The sequence below is a fragment of the Castor canadensis genome, chromosome 3 (genome assembly GCF_047511655.1).
Source record: "Castor canadensis chromosome 3, mCasCan1.hap1v2, whole genome shotgun sequence".
Lineage (NCBI taxonomy): Eukaryota > Metazoa > Chordata > Mammalia > Rodentia > Castoridae > Castor > Castor canadensis.
Window position 1 is genome coordinate 117,974,448 of NC_133388.1, and position 13,874 is coordinate 117,988,321.

The 13,874-nt window shown below is 38.4% G+C and overlaps 1 protein-coding gene and 1 long non-coding RNA gene across 4 annotated transcripts in view; both read right to left on the bottom strand.

Moving 5' to 3' along the window:
- The window catches only part of Atp6v1h (ATPase H+ transporting V1 subunit H), a 105,219-nt gene that overhangs the window by 5,937 nt on the left and 85,408 nt on the right, over nt 1–13,874 (bottom strand). The window lies entirely within an intron of this gene.
- Nucleotides 2,753–13,866, bottom strand: LOC141421653 (uncharacterized). Its single transcript, XR_012446313.1, has 2 exons — nt 10,238–13,866; nt 2,753–8,933 (listed from the first exon to the last, which is right to left on the bottom strand). It is a non-coding gene; the product is annotated as an uncharacterized lncRNA (long non-coding RNA).

Below are 13,874 nucleotides of genomic sequence, written 5' to 3' on the forward strand. Positions count from 1 at the left end.
GAAATGCAGCCTCATAACTGGTGTTTTTCCTCCAGTCCTAGCCCCTGCAATTCAACCCCCACTCTCACTAAAATGATCTTGCTAAAATAACAGTTATTATCCTTACTAACCCTCAGTAGTTTTTCACTGCCTTCAGGAAAGAATTCAAACCTCTCAGCATAGCAAAAGACAGTTTGTTGTGATCTGGCTGTTACACATATCTCCAACTTTATTTTTAGCTTCATGACCAGACTCCAGCCAGCCAGAACATTTGTAACACCCCACTGGGTCGGGCTCTCTCTACCTCAATGTGTCTGTACACATAGCACTCTCCCTGAACCCCCCCCCCTTCCTCCCACCTCCACCTCACCCCATAACCACTACTTTCTCCTAGTCTGTTAAGGGCTCCCAGCTCCTCTCTGCTTAGAACCTCCTGGGTTTGGACTAGGCCCATTCTCCACATGGCCACACAACCCTTTCCCACAGTGTTACAAGGAAGGGTGTGCTTGCTGTCCTCTCCGGAAGAACAAACCAGTTTCCCCCGCAAAACCAAAATCAGAAAAGTAAGATTTGTTTAAATTTAGAAATCAGATATAAACTAAGAAGTATGTGATTAATGTCCCTACCAATTTCTCTGTGCAAAACCACTTATCAAATTAAATTAAAATGAATTTCATTTAAGTAGGATGTACAATTAGGTTTGGTTTTTTTTTTTTCAGTTAAAAAATCAACACAGTTGACTACTTCAATGGTTTTAATTTCTTAAACACTAAACATTAAAACATAAACTCTTGGCAATGCTTTCTTATACCATAAGAATTGACAACTATTAACTTTCAAGGGATTACAAATTACTCTTCTAAAACTCTTAAAGGCAGAAGAACTTTGAAGGTCATGAAGCCCACACACAACTACAGCTTCCTCAATCATCCATTTAGGGAAGGCAAGTGACACTGACTTCCAAAAGCTAATGCTCAAAATCCTAACGAATGTAATTTTAACACAAAGGTACACAGCAGATTTAACTTCTGGGAAAGAGACTTTCAGTTGCTCCCCAATGTCCCTTTCCTTTTCTTGCTCATTAACAGAGCTCTTGGATTTCAGTGGGGCGTATGTTGTATGAGAGCACACTTCATTTCCGAGTTCTTTTGCAGCTATGCACAGCTACATGGCTGAGTGCCAACAAACAAAGTTTCAGTAGAGGTGAAGGAGGGGGAGAGGGCAAGTTCTGGTAGTCTTCCTGCTGCCTGGCACATTGACCACCACCCACAGCCATGAAGAGGGCCACAGCCTATGGTGCAGCATGCTGAGCTGGAAGAACCCTGAATGCCTGAGCACTTCTTGACCTGGACTGTCAAGCCCCACACTTGAATGTGAGATGGAATCAGCATTGATCTTGTTGAAGCTGTGGTTATTTTGGGTTTCTGTTACAACATTAGCTGAACGTATCCTTCCAGTTATTTTTTCTCTTGAATAAAAAGTTTAGTATCTGTACTAGATACACACTGGCAACTGTATATATTAGATTAGCTAACCTGGGATTTATGATATACTGAGGTAACAAACTCACCTAAAAACAAATAAATCTAGCAGATGGCACTGGAACTCAGATTGTTTTCAAATACTGAAATCCAGAAACTTTCCTCAGGTCTGTTTCAACATAACAGCAGGCTTCACACAATTTCCATCTAATAGCTCATCTATCATTTTTGGCCTTTCTATTCTCATTCATAAAGATGAGCAGAAAGGCTGCTGTGATATCTACCAGGAACCAACAAAATAAAGTCTAATAACAAATACAGAAAATCTTGAGTACCTAAAAAATGGTCAGCAAGGTTAAATTATGACCATATATAATATCATTGATCCCTACTGGAAGTCTAGCATAACTTACATGAGTATTAATATTTAGAGTTTTAAGTTTCAAATTAAATATTAATGATGCCTATAAAAGTATAATATATGAGCAAATTGCGCTACAGAGCACTGACCATTGACAAGAACTTAGTAGAGAAAAAAACTAGGTCAAATTTTTTATTAGAAATGTTTAACAAAATTTAAAGTCTCTCTTTTAAATATTTTAACAGCTTATATACTCAAAGCTATTCAAAGATCATTCAAATAAAATAACTAATCTAAGTCACTCTAATGAACACTTAGAAAATATGTTCATTTTCCTAGTGTTATACCACAAATGAGAACACTTTCAAAAACAGTAAATATTCTGTGTATACAAGCCTACACATTTTCTTTTGTATCTAATAAAACTTTGGTATTATGCTTATCATATTTCCTTTCATTTAACATGGTAGGCTAAATGATTTCTACTAATCATTTTCTCCAAATGGGGAAACTTCTATTTTCCTTTGAAGCTTCAAGTTAAAATTTTATTTCAGGAAATTAACTGGTCCCTACTTATCACAATATAAAAAGTCTATTCTTATATAGTTAACAATTTTTTTAAAGTGTATTTAATATTTTAAATCTAAGGTACTAAAATTTTGATTTCTACAGGGACAATAAGTTAGCAAAATGGAAGTAAATCACGGCTGCAAATTCTGAGCAGGCACTGTTCTATCCCACTAGGCCACTAGAAGGAATCTCAGACTACTATTTAAAAATAGAACACAGACATGACAACTGAAATAGTCTGCTATTGTGAAAAAATAACTTCTAGATACTTGAAACTCTCACGCACAAAAAGACAAACCATAAGAGAACTGTAAGAAGTATTACTTCAAAGAGACTGTAAGTAATAAAAAGATGTTTTCTAAAAAAAAAATGGATGATGAGAAGTAATACAGGTAATCCCAAATACAGGTATGTGGGGGAGGAAAAAAATCAGGTCTTGAAGTTGCAAGGTTAAACATCACTACTTGTAAAAAATCCTAGAGTGGATACTCGATATAGGTTTATTTGAGAAGATGGTACTTGGGATTGAATTCAGAGCCTCATACTCTTTAAGTCCTGCCCGTCCCTTTTGTTTTTAGTTTGTTTTTTCAGTTAGGGCCTCTTGCTTTTATACAGGCCAGCTTCAGACTGTGATTCTCCTACTTCCACCTCCCAAGAAGCTGGGGTTTATAGGCACTCATCACTACCACTAGGCAGGCACTTATGCTATTGAGACGCATCCTCCAGCTTTTTTTTTTTTGCTTTAGTTAATTTTTGGATACATTTTTTGCCTGATGTTGGCCTCAGGCCGTAATCTTCCTACCCATCTCTTCTGCATAGTTGGGACAACAGGCGTATATCACTTGTTGTTTGACCAGCCTGATGGCTAAGAAGGGCTCTTGCTAACTTTTTTCCTGGGCTGGCCTCAAATTGCAGTCCTCCTGATCTCAGCCTCCTGAGTAGCTGGAATTATAAGCAAGAACCACCACACTCAGCCCTTCTTGGCTTGATTTTTGAGATATGGTCACACTAACTTTTGCTCAGGCTGGCCTTGAACCGTGATCCTCTGATCTCCATCTCCTGAGTGCTGGAAGCCCTTATGATTTAAAAAGCTAAGATATCAAAAGGAAAAATAAAAACAGCATATAATTTTAATTTAATCTATAAAATTTAAATTTTATGATAATAGCTCTATTTACCTGATGAGAATACTCATAACTTACACAGTCTACTCCTAAAAAGATTTGGGGAGGTACTTAGCTGTGGGGAGTCTGGCAGAGTTCCATCTTTCCTTGAAGTCATTTGCTTACTATGGAGAAGGCCAGTCACTTCCCCTTTCAGTGGCAACAAAATCACCACCCAACACCTAAAGTCACACCAGGAAATGGGGGTAGAAAGGCATCTTTTTCCACCAACAAAGAGCCAGGAGCAGCAGGTAGTGATTAAATGAATCGAAAAGACAAGAAGGCCAGGTAATCAACCTACTGCAGCCAATGCGTTAGTCCTCAGACCTTGGGAAAGGAGCATCTGATTGCTGGGCAAAGCCTCACAGGGTCAGCCCTCTGCACAAAAGCCATGTGTGAAAGGAACAAAAGAAGGGAAGGGACAAAAAATAAAATAAATAAAATCACTCAGCAAACAGCAGACACAGTAGCTGCAATTGAGATAAAAATGGCAAGGATTTGGGGGACAAAGTAATCATCAAGACAGGAAGCACTAGAGACAGACAATGAAAACAAGAGAGGGAGATGGAAGATGGAAGAGGGGAGAGGGACAAAGTCCACAGCAGCACCACCTGCATGGAAAGTGAAGTCTTGCTGGGAGTAATTCATATTAGGGATAGGGTTCAAGCAACTGTGTGTCTGCCAGACCCCAAGCATGGCTTTCTGAAGAGCATGATGGAGTGACACAGATTTGAACCTAGGTTCAAATGTAACTGCCGTAACTGAGGGGATGTAGACAATTACTTAACCACCCCTATGTGCCAGACATCCTATCTATGAATGTGAAAACAGCAACATCGTCCATGAAGACGCGTGCAAAGATACACAAAGCATGCCCAGATGAGTGTCTCTTTGGTGCCTCATTAGTGTTAAGCTCTTCCCTCTTGTAGTCTGGAGTATGATCATCCCACTCCAGTGCCATCTGCAATCTGCAACCACAGGACAATTCCACAGATAAAGACTGGGGAACACTATGAAAATGCTTCAAAGAATCATACTGCTTCCTTTCCACTACCTAGTCCCATTCTCAATCCCAAATTCCAAGTTTGGAACATGAAAAGTTAAATGTTTAGCTACGAGGAGAACACTTACTCAACATGAATTGAACACACTACCTCACCCACCCCAATTCACCAACTCATTTCAGTAAGTGTTATTTGCTACAATTAGTCCAGACACAGTTGTTTGATCTCATTGGGAGGAGTGCTCATTTACTGGTGTCAATCTCCCTCTCCCTGAATACCCTGAGTAACAATCCCACCCTGCCTCTTTCAGATCTCCCCTCCATGTACTACCCAGCTCTTGAAACTTCCAATTCTCCCATTCCAACTCCCTCCTGGCAGCATTTAGGCATCTCCTCTTTTAAAACAAATAACAACAACACAAATCCAGTCTCTGCTGCAGGCCCACCAAGCCCTGGTCTCCATTCTCCCTCTCCCAATGAAGCTTCTAAAAGATGCCCACACTGACTTTCTTTATTTTTTCACCATCCTCAACCTGTTTCAATCTGCCTTCTGTGACCACCAAGGACCCTGGCCCAGGTGACCACCAGACTTCTTGCTGCCACATCCAGGACACACTTTTCAGCTCTCCCCTTCTTTGTCCACTCGTTTTTTTTTGTTTGTTTGTTTGTTTGTTTGTTTTCAGACTGCTGACCACTTACTTAGACCTTGAAATATACTCCTTTTACTTCTTTAACATCACACATTCCTGGTTTTCCTCCAACTTTCCAGTCATTTCTTTTTAAAGTGCACCAGTTATTTCTCTCCACCCATCCTCTCTGTAAAATCTACTCTTCTTCTATCGGCCCCTTAAATGTTTGGTTTTTTGGTTTGTCATTCTTAACCTTGACAGCAATTCTTAACTGGATCACACACCCCTTTCAGAAAGTGACAGAAAGCATGGGCCCTTCCCCTCACTGCAGACAATTTTGGAGAGGTCATCTAAAAGCCTCCCAGGTGAAAAAGGCTCCTGTTCTACACACCTTTTGGAGGTTAATCTCACCACTTCTTGACTTCAGCTCTCACTCTACTGATTGTTTTAAGTTCTATCACTCTTGCTCCTGAACTCCAACCCCAAACTTGCATCTTTTGGATTTCTCTTTGGTATAACACAGGGACATCAAATTCAATGAGTCTAAAAAATGAGCTCCTTACTGCCATTCAAATCCTGCTCCTCCATCTAAATTCCTACATTAGTAAATGAAGCATCCAGTTCTAAGTCAGAACCTACCTGCCACTCTGGATCTACTCACTTGCTACCAACTCCATCCCATAAGCAAGTTCTGTCACTTCTGTACTTCTAGCATCTCAAAAACCTGTTCTTCCTTCCTCTGTCTTTAGTCAACATTACTGTTTGGGCACAGATACCTCACCAGTCCTCTACCTGATTTCCTGCCTTCTAAACCTCCTCCCAGAAGGAAAGGCGATGGTAGGCCTCGGGCACTGTACTAGTACAGTTCACATTGGCTTGGCTTAGCTTAGCAGGTAAGGAGAGAAGCTGGCCAGTGAACAGGTAAAGCTGGAAGCAAGGGAGCTTCCCATGCCCAGGACTAGAAGAGCACACCCAAATGGTGAAAGCTGAGCTAGAAAAATCACGAAAACTGGAGTTTATTAGCTTGCTGCTTTGGAGCAACCACGAAAGGGTCCCTGACAGAAAAGCCAGTCTATAGGAAGGAACAAAGCAGATGGGCTAGAAACAGAGTGAGGAGTCTGTGGCCCAGAGGGAGAGGAAGGTGGCACAGGTTGCTATGTTACCTCCTGCCAGCTCTGGTCCCCAGTGCAGGGCATGGTGTGACTACACACAGCATGAGGCTCTGTGCCTGACAAATTTAAGCTAACTTGAGTAGGGTTTTGTTTCTTGCAAATAAACCATTCCCAGTGAAGATACAGACAAAGAAACAATGTTTACATATTAGCGTACTAAGGCACTCTTTCACTAGCAGAATTGATACCTTCTACTACAACCTCTGTTGGCTAACTGGCTTCTGTAATTTTAACATTTACACTATTTCTTAGCTAAACGCATAGGTCCATCTAACACTCTATAAGAACGCTGAGATACTGAGAAGTATAGAAGTGGCAGGACTTTTTAGATTATCATTTAAAAATCAATTTTTACCATCCCTACTTTTTACCAAGGATAAAGATAAGTTAATAAGATCAGAATATATACCTAGACTGAACTAAATAACTTACTTCTTTTTTGATTTTTTGGCAGTGCTGGATTTGAATTCAGTTCCTCATACTTGTTTGCTAGGCAGATGTTCTTGGACCAGAGCCTTCTACTTATATCTCCAGCACAGGTGGAATTACAGGTATACACCACCACACCCAGCTTATTTACTGAGATGGCGTTTTGCTAACTTTTCTACCTGGGCTGACCTCAAACCAAGATCCTCCTGAGTAGTTGGGATTACAGGCATGAGCCACCACACTCAACTATTTTTCTCTTAAGAAGTATGTTATTTTAAGTTGGATACTGGTGCATGCCTATAATCCCAGCTACTCAGGAGGCAGTTCAAGGCCAGCCCAGCAAAAAAGTTGGCAAGACCTCATCTCAGTCAATAAGCCAGGGCATGGTGGCATGCACCTGCCATCCCAGTTATGTTGAGGGAGATGGGAGGTAAGAGGTTCTTGGTCTGAGGCTCGCCCTAGGCAAAAACACAAGACCCTTTCTGAAAGATAACTTAAAGTAAAAGGGATGGAAGTATGGATCATGTAGCAGAGTACTGTCCTGTCAACACAAAGCCTTGAGTTCAAACCTCAGTACCATCCCCACGAAAAAGGAAGAAAAATGGCAAAATTGTCATTGGCTCTCAAGAGACACATGGAATACACCAAAGTTATCTTAAAGAGCATGCATACTTACAGAAGTGTGCATACACACAAATATACCCACATGTTAGCCAAAAGGATATGAACCTTACCAAATAATACAAAGCGTTCATTCATGTCTGAAAACTAAAGAAAACAAAAGGCTGTCCATGTAGCTCAGTAGTAGAATGCTTACAGTAACCTCAACATCTTGTAATTCATTTTCTTAAAACTGTGTACCATGTGGCAGAACACTCAACCTTGGTATCCCAGCTAAAACCTCTAGTATGAATTTGTTGAAAAGTTTGGTTAGGAGAAATTTTTCTAATAGCTTTATTGTGCCATTCTAAAATAAAGAAAATTGACATTCAGACAACTGGAATTGTGTGGTCTTCTAGAACTGCTAGGATAAAGTGCATTACTTCAAAGATGGCCTTTGGCCTTAGTTTGGCCACTCCAGTCTCCCAGTTTTGTTGTGGTAGCCCTGCTATGACTTCCCACTAACAGCAGAGTACCTGTGCCTGGAAGTCCTCCCTATACTCCTACCACACCTTCACCCTGAAGACGTGGCCTGAGCATTGCTCCTTGCACACAGTCCCCATGTTCCTGTGGCTCCTGGGTACCATCTCTCACAACCCTCATGGAACTGTGCCTTCAGCTTCTATTTATTTCTCTGCATTGCCACACACTGAATTCTCTAACAAGCATTTCTGCCTATGCCTAAAACAGAGAATAATTACAGAGATAAAATAGTCCCTCAATTCCTTTAACCAAGAAAGGAACTGAATACAAATAGTAAACAGTTTTCTCCTAAGGTATTTCTGGGATATTAAGAAAGGTGGAAAACTATAACCCCGAGAGGCTATTTTATTTCCCTTACAGAAAATGAGGCAAAAGTAGCATAGCTTTTAACAGCATTAAGAGGAGCAGGGAAATGCTGGGGAGCTTTGTGAGTATGTGTATGTATATGTTTGTATTTGTCTATTGAGCATGTATGTGTTTACATATGTGTGTATTTATATGTTTGTATGTGTGCTGTGTGTCTATGTGTGCACGTGTGTATGTATGAGTCGTATGTACGTGCATGTGTGTGCCTATGTGCTGCTGTTCATGGCTGACACCACTGAGCTACTCCCCAGTCCTGTTGCGGGACGTTAATACAGTGCCAGTGTCAGAAACCTCATCTCTCAGGAAAACCTGTGGTCCTCATGCTTCCACTTAGATACCTTTCTGAATTCATTTTTAAAAATATGTGTAAGGACAGAGGATAAACTCCATTCAACCAACATAAGCAGGGGCTAAATTTGGGATATTAAAAAAGTAACTACTGCGTCACTGCATAATCCCTTTAAAATGCAATTTAAAAAAATTTAATTAAAGAATATTATATCAAAAGGTACTTTTCTTAAGATGATAAGCTTGGCACCGTTGGCAGGGCAGGAGCAATTCCTCCGATTTTTAAATGGTTGCAAAAACTTGTCAATTCATTTTTGAAGATTTTTTTAATCCCATCAAGATGTAACATCTGAGTGACATACATAAAAGGAAAATAAGATATTTCAAAAACCTAACTAAATTTCTTTAATTTTAAATATCTTCATTTAATTTTAGCATTTCTAACTTCTATTTAACACACACATACACACAAAAAGTCCATGAAATGAAATATGCCAAGTGACCACAAGTGTTAATTGCCACATAGAAAGAGAACAGATAGTACTTAAAAGCAGAGCAAGTTATTTTTCTCTACCTCTCCTTACCAGCCAAGTTTTTTCTCTTGCCTATACTTTACAGATTGTTTGAATGCTGAGCAAGAATATGAAGGAGCTCTTTGACTAAGAAGCTGATTCTAATCAAAACCAAAACATGGACTGGACTCACAGATCCTTACTCCTCAGCCACACGTCCCTGAGTGTGAAATCTGTATTTGATTTTATACCTAATTATAAAAATGCAGATTCCATCACCAGGATTTTATATTCTTTACTATCAAAATGCTCATTTTCTACTTCTTCCATAATGTGGGCTGGTACTTTATAACAACCTAAGATATATGTTATGCTGGCATTGTCAAACAAATTGTAATTACTGGCACATAAAAGTGTCAAAAACAAAAAACAGTACAGCCTCAAAACACACCTCTGACCAGCAAAACAGAAGCAAATTCAGATTGAGAGTCTGTGACTTGCTCAATGAATGTTGAGACAACAGCTCTAAGGGATTCCATATTACTTAAAAATGCTGTTTATTTACTTATTTATTTAGCACTGTTGGGGGTCAAACCCAGGGCCTAGTGCATTTAGACAAGTGCTCAGCCACTGAGCTACATCCCAACCCTAATATTTTAAATATAGTCATATATTTTTAAATGCACAAAATGTATGATACTGAAGACTTTTCCAAAGGTTCATCCACTAAAAATATCATAAGAAATGTGGAAAATTTTAGGCACCCAGAAAGAGGCCATAATTTTATAAATTAATTCCAAAAATCTGGAAGTGTTATGTTTATTAAAGATCATATGGGATCTTTTCGTAAGATCATTAATGCTAAAAGTTTAAAATACTTAAGGGCTTTTTTCCCACAATTTTAAACACTGCATTTATGGTCACACACTTACAGAATAACTAAAATATGCTAATCTGATATATACACAGGAGAACAAAGCAGTATTATCCATGACCTCATCTTGGTGAATTTGTTTTATTAATTTTCCTATATTTAAAAGATCTAAACAGGGTAATACTCATAACTTATTCTGTTTGAGAAAATACTGAGAAAGAATCCAGAGATATAAATAGAAAATTCTACATGAGATCCTCTACCTACAAAATTCAGTGTTTCTTTCCTGAAGTCCTGAGCTGTCCAAAGGCACATATTGTTGCTTCTGAATTAGAGGCTGATTACATTTAAAATCATTCTGTAGGAGAAAAATGATGACATTTTATAATGTTAAATTATCATAAAAGTATGAATGGAAGTATGTACAAAAGTTCTCTAGAGTAAATGGTCACTGCTTATATATTTTGCCAAATTTATTAATATATTCAGCACTGCTGAAAAGAACAAGGGATGCAGCAGGAATGCCATGGGGAGAGGGAATCATGGAGGGAGCCTGTGAGGACTGCCTGGCTCTAGGTCTTCTGAACTGAGGGGCCCCAAAATAGCCAACTGTTCCCTCCCCACCCTCCCCAACTCCATGGCAACTCTGTTCCTCCCCCAGCCAGCACCCCACACTAACAGTCAGGAATATTTGCAATCTATTATTCCATAACAATACAGATGTTGAATAGAAGGAGAGAAAAAAAATGGCTATACTAAGACCTGCAAATTCGAGGAAAAAATTTTGAAATCGATCAAACTGAAAAAGAATTGTTTTCAAATTTTATAACTCTATATTCCATGTTATATAACTTCAAACCTAATCTCCACATCATCAAGAATGTAATATTTACCTTATTAAAATGGAATCAAAGTCAAAATCCATCAGTGGGTCTTGACTTTGGAAATCAGTGCCATGATTTCAAAAGTATCCAATTTATACTTAAAATTAATTTTTTAAGTAAGTTTTTTAAAAAATTCCTTACAGAAAAAATGTTAACTTTACTATATCCAACAGAAACTTTACTATAATTAACAGAAACTTTAGGAACAATGTAATAATCAGAAGTGTAAAAATCACCTAGGGTAGAAAAATAAAAGCACATCAAAGTTGTGCTAGCAATCTGAAAGTATGGCCCGGGAGCTAATCAGGAGTGAGAAAGTGACCAGGGATGAGGCAAGCTGCTACTGCCTGGCAGACAGACTCAGGCTTTCAGTCACAATACATTTCAGTTACTGACAATTATTCATTTCACTATATTATTTATAAAACCATTTCAACTTAAATCAAAACAAAATATTAAGAGAAGGCCAAGTTTCCACTTGCTGTGAAAGTAAATTTCCAGAGAACCTCATAAAATGCAATCAATTAATCTATTTAGAACATCAGAAGCATATTTTAGGTAAAACAAACACCTATTTTAGGTAAGTAGAAAAGCAGTCTTTACTATCATAGTTTGATTTACATAAAGATATGGATCTAACCACCCCTTTACATTTGGGGATACACTTTGCAGATTTACCTTCCATGTAACATTCTCTTTATTCTCATATTAATCTTATAATGAAATAAATTGCTATTACTTGAGTAATTTTTACTCTCTGGTACAAGGAGCCATAGAAATGTAAAAGTTGTAACTATAGAGGTCACATATGAATTCTAGTCTTCATATGAAAATTTCTTTTAAGAAAATATAGGATGCCAGGCATGGTGGTGCATGCCTAAAGTCTCAGTAACCAGGAGACCAGTCAAGGCAGGAGGATTGCATGTTTGAGGCCAGTCTAGGACCTGAGACCCTATTCCAAAACAAACAAACCAAAAAAAAAAAAAAAAGAAAGTAGAGGAAATTACTGACACTAAGCTCTTCCACTAAATGCAAAGGAGATTTATCAAAATTAAAACAATAGAGTTAAAATAGCTTGGCACATAATTAAGGATGGAAGGAAAAAAGATCCTCTATCAGCTAAGCAATGGTGAAGAGTACATAAACCACGTACTGTCCATAGACTCATACATACATACCTAATCATGCATGGAAAATGTACTAGGAGACTGAGTCAAATCCTAAGTTAACGTTCAAAAAAAGTTTTAATTCATCTTTAATGCATGATCATTTAACAACAAAATTTCTCAGCCATGGCAAAGGAAAAAGTCAACATCCTATTTAATACACATCTTTTCTTTCACATCAGGAGTATATATAAAAAAAAAAAACAAAACCACTAGACCCATCAATAAACTCTTTAGAGAAAGTGAAGTTGTTTTTATGAATAAATAAGAGTATTTCAGCATCCCTAATTTCCACAAAAAGGGAAAATTAAACTGGGACCCTCCCAGAAACTTTAGGGAAATACCTTGTAAATAGAAGTTCACTTGCTGCAAAAGTCTCCAGTTATATTAAAAGACAACTTTAATATGATAAAAGACACAAGCCACAAGATACCAAATTAACAAATTACTAATGTGTGCTGAAAAGTGTAGCTCAGGGTAAAGTGAACAGGAGGTAAGTCTAGTGGCATATTCTATGCTTCACTAGAGAAGTTTTATCATCCTGGTAAACAGATAAAAGGCACTTTGAAGTTTTTTTATGCTGGCGCTTGAGCCGTCCCTTCAATTTAGTTTCTCAACCTCAGCATGGTCAGGAAGTTCTTCATGTGGGGCTGTCTACGCACAGTAGAATGTTTCCCAATATCCCCAGTCTCTAACCATCCCACGCCAGCACCACTCTCAAGTCTCACAAACAACTATGTCTCCACCACTGCTTTATACAAGCCCACACTCATTCCTTCTTCCTAGTCTTTTCCCTCTACCTGAAATGCCACTTAGCCCCAATAATTGAGCTGGCCGGTTCCTTATTATTATCATCTCTGCATAACTGTTCTGGCCTTTACTAAGAGAGGTCTTCTCTAACTGTCCTATGTAAAGCTGCCCCTCTTTCATCTATCTTTAATCCAGCCCCTAATGTAAGGGGACTACAATGCAAGTACTCAAAAATCACTGTTGTATGAAATCATAAATGTCAGCATTTAGGAGAAAACTGCGTCTAAGTGGCAGGACCATAAAATTGTATACATGAGGTCACAGTAGCATGCCTACATGTTCTCCTACACTGCACTTGGCAGAATCTTTAAATGTACCCACTCTAAGGCACTATTAATTCTTTCCTTTGTAGCATTTCTGTCAGACAAGCAATGTATGTTTGTTTCTTCTGCTTTAACAAAAACAGTCCAAAACTAGAGCATCCTTTAGTAGAGTAGGGGAATATAGAGGCATTTGATCTGTTCACACAAGTGTTGAACAGCTGAAAACAACCATGCCAAAAGGAATCCTTGTTCACTCTTATATGGTATACAAAGGGCTCACCATTATGTCTAAACAGTCACTGTATAAAGTGGATACAAAAAGATCAATAATCTTGATTTTAAAACTCAAAAGAAACAAGAAAAAAGCTACTGACTTTGGCTACTTCAAAAGCAAAAGGCTATAATGAAGGAAATGTGAGAGTAGAATCTGAGTTAGTCAGTCTGTAGTGTTTTTAAATGTGAACTGGCAAAATCTACTCAGGTTAAAATTGTGGAGGAATCAGCAGTCCAACAATATTCCCTCCATTCAACTCCAAGGAACACTCATTCACTTTTATCACAGCTGGAGTTGTTTTTGTATTAGGACTCTGAGTGCACCTACCTTATGACCATTAGCACAGTCCATCCTTTTAGAATTATCATGCCATTACTCTAAATTAGTAAGATATATTTTTAGATTTTTAATTAAAGTCATGATTTAAAAGAAACCATCAGGGCATTTACATAAGAACTCCAGGCAAATGGGAGGCTTCAGATCAACACATGAGAACAAGTGAGACGC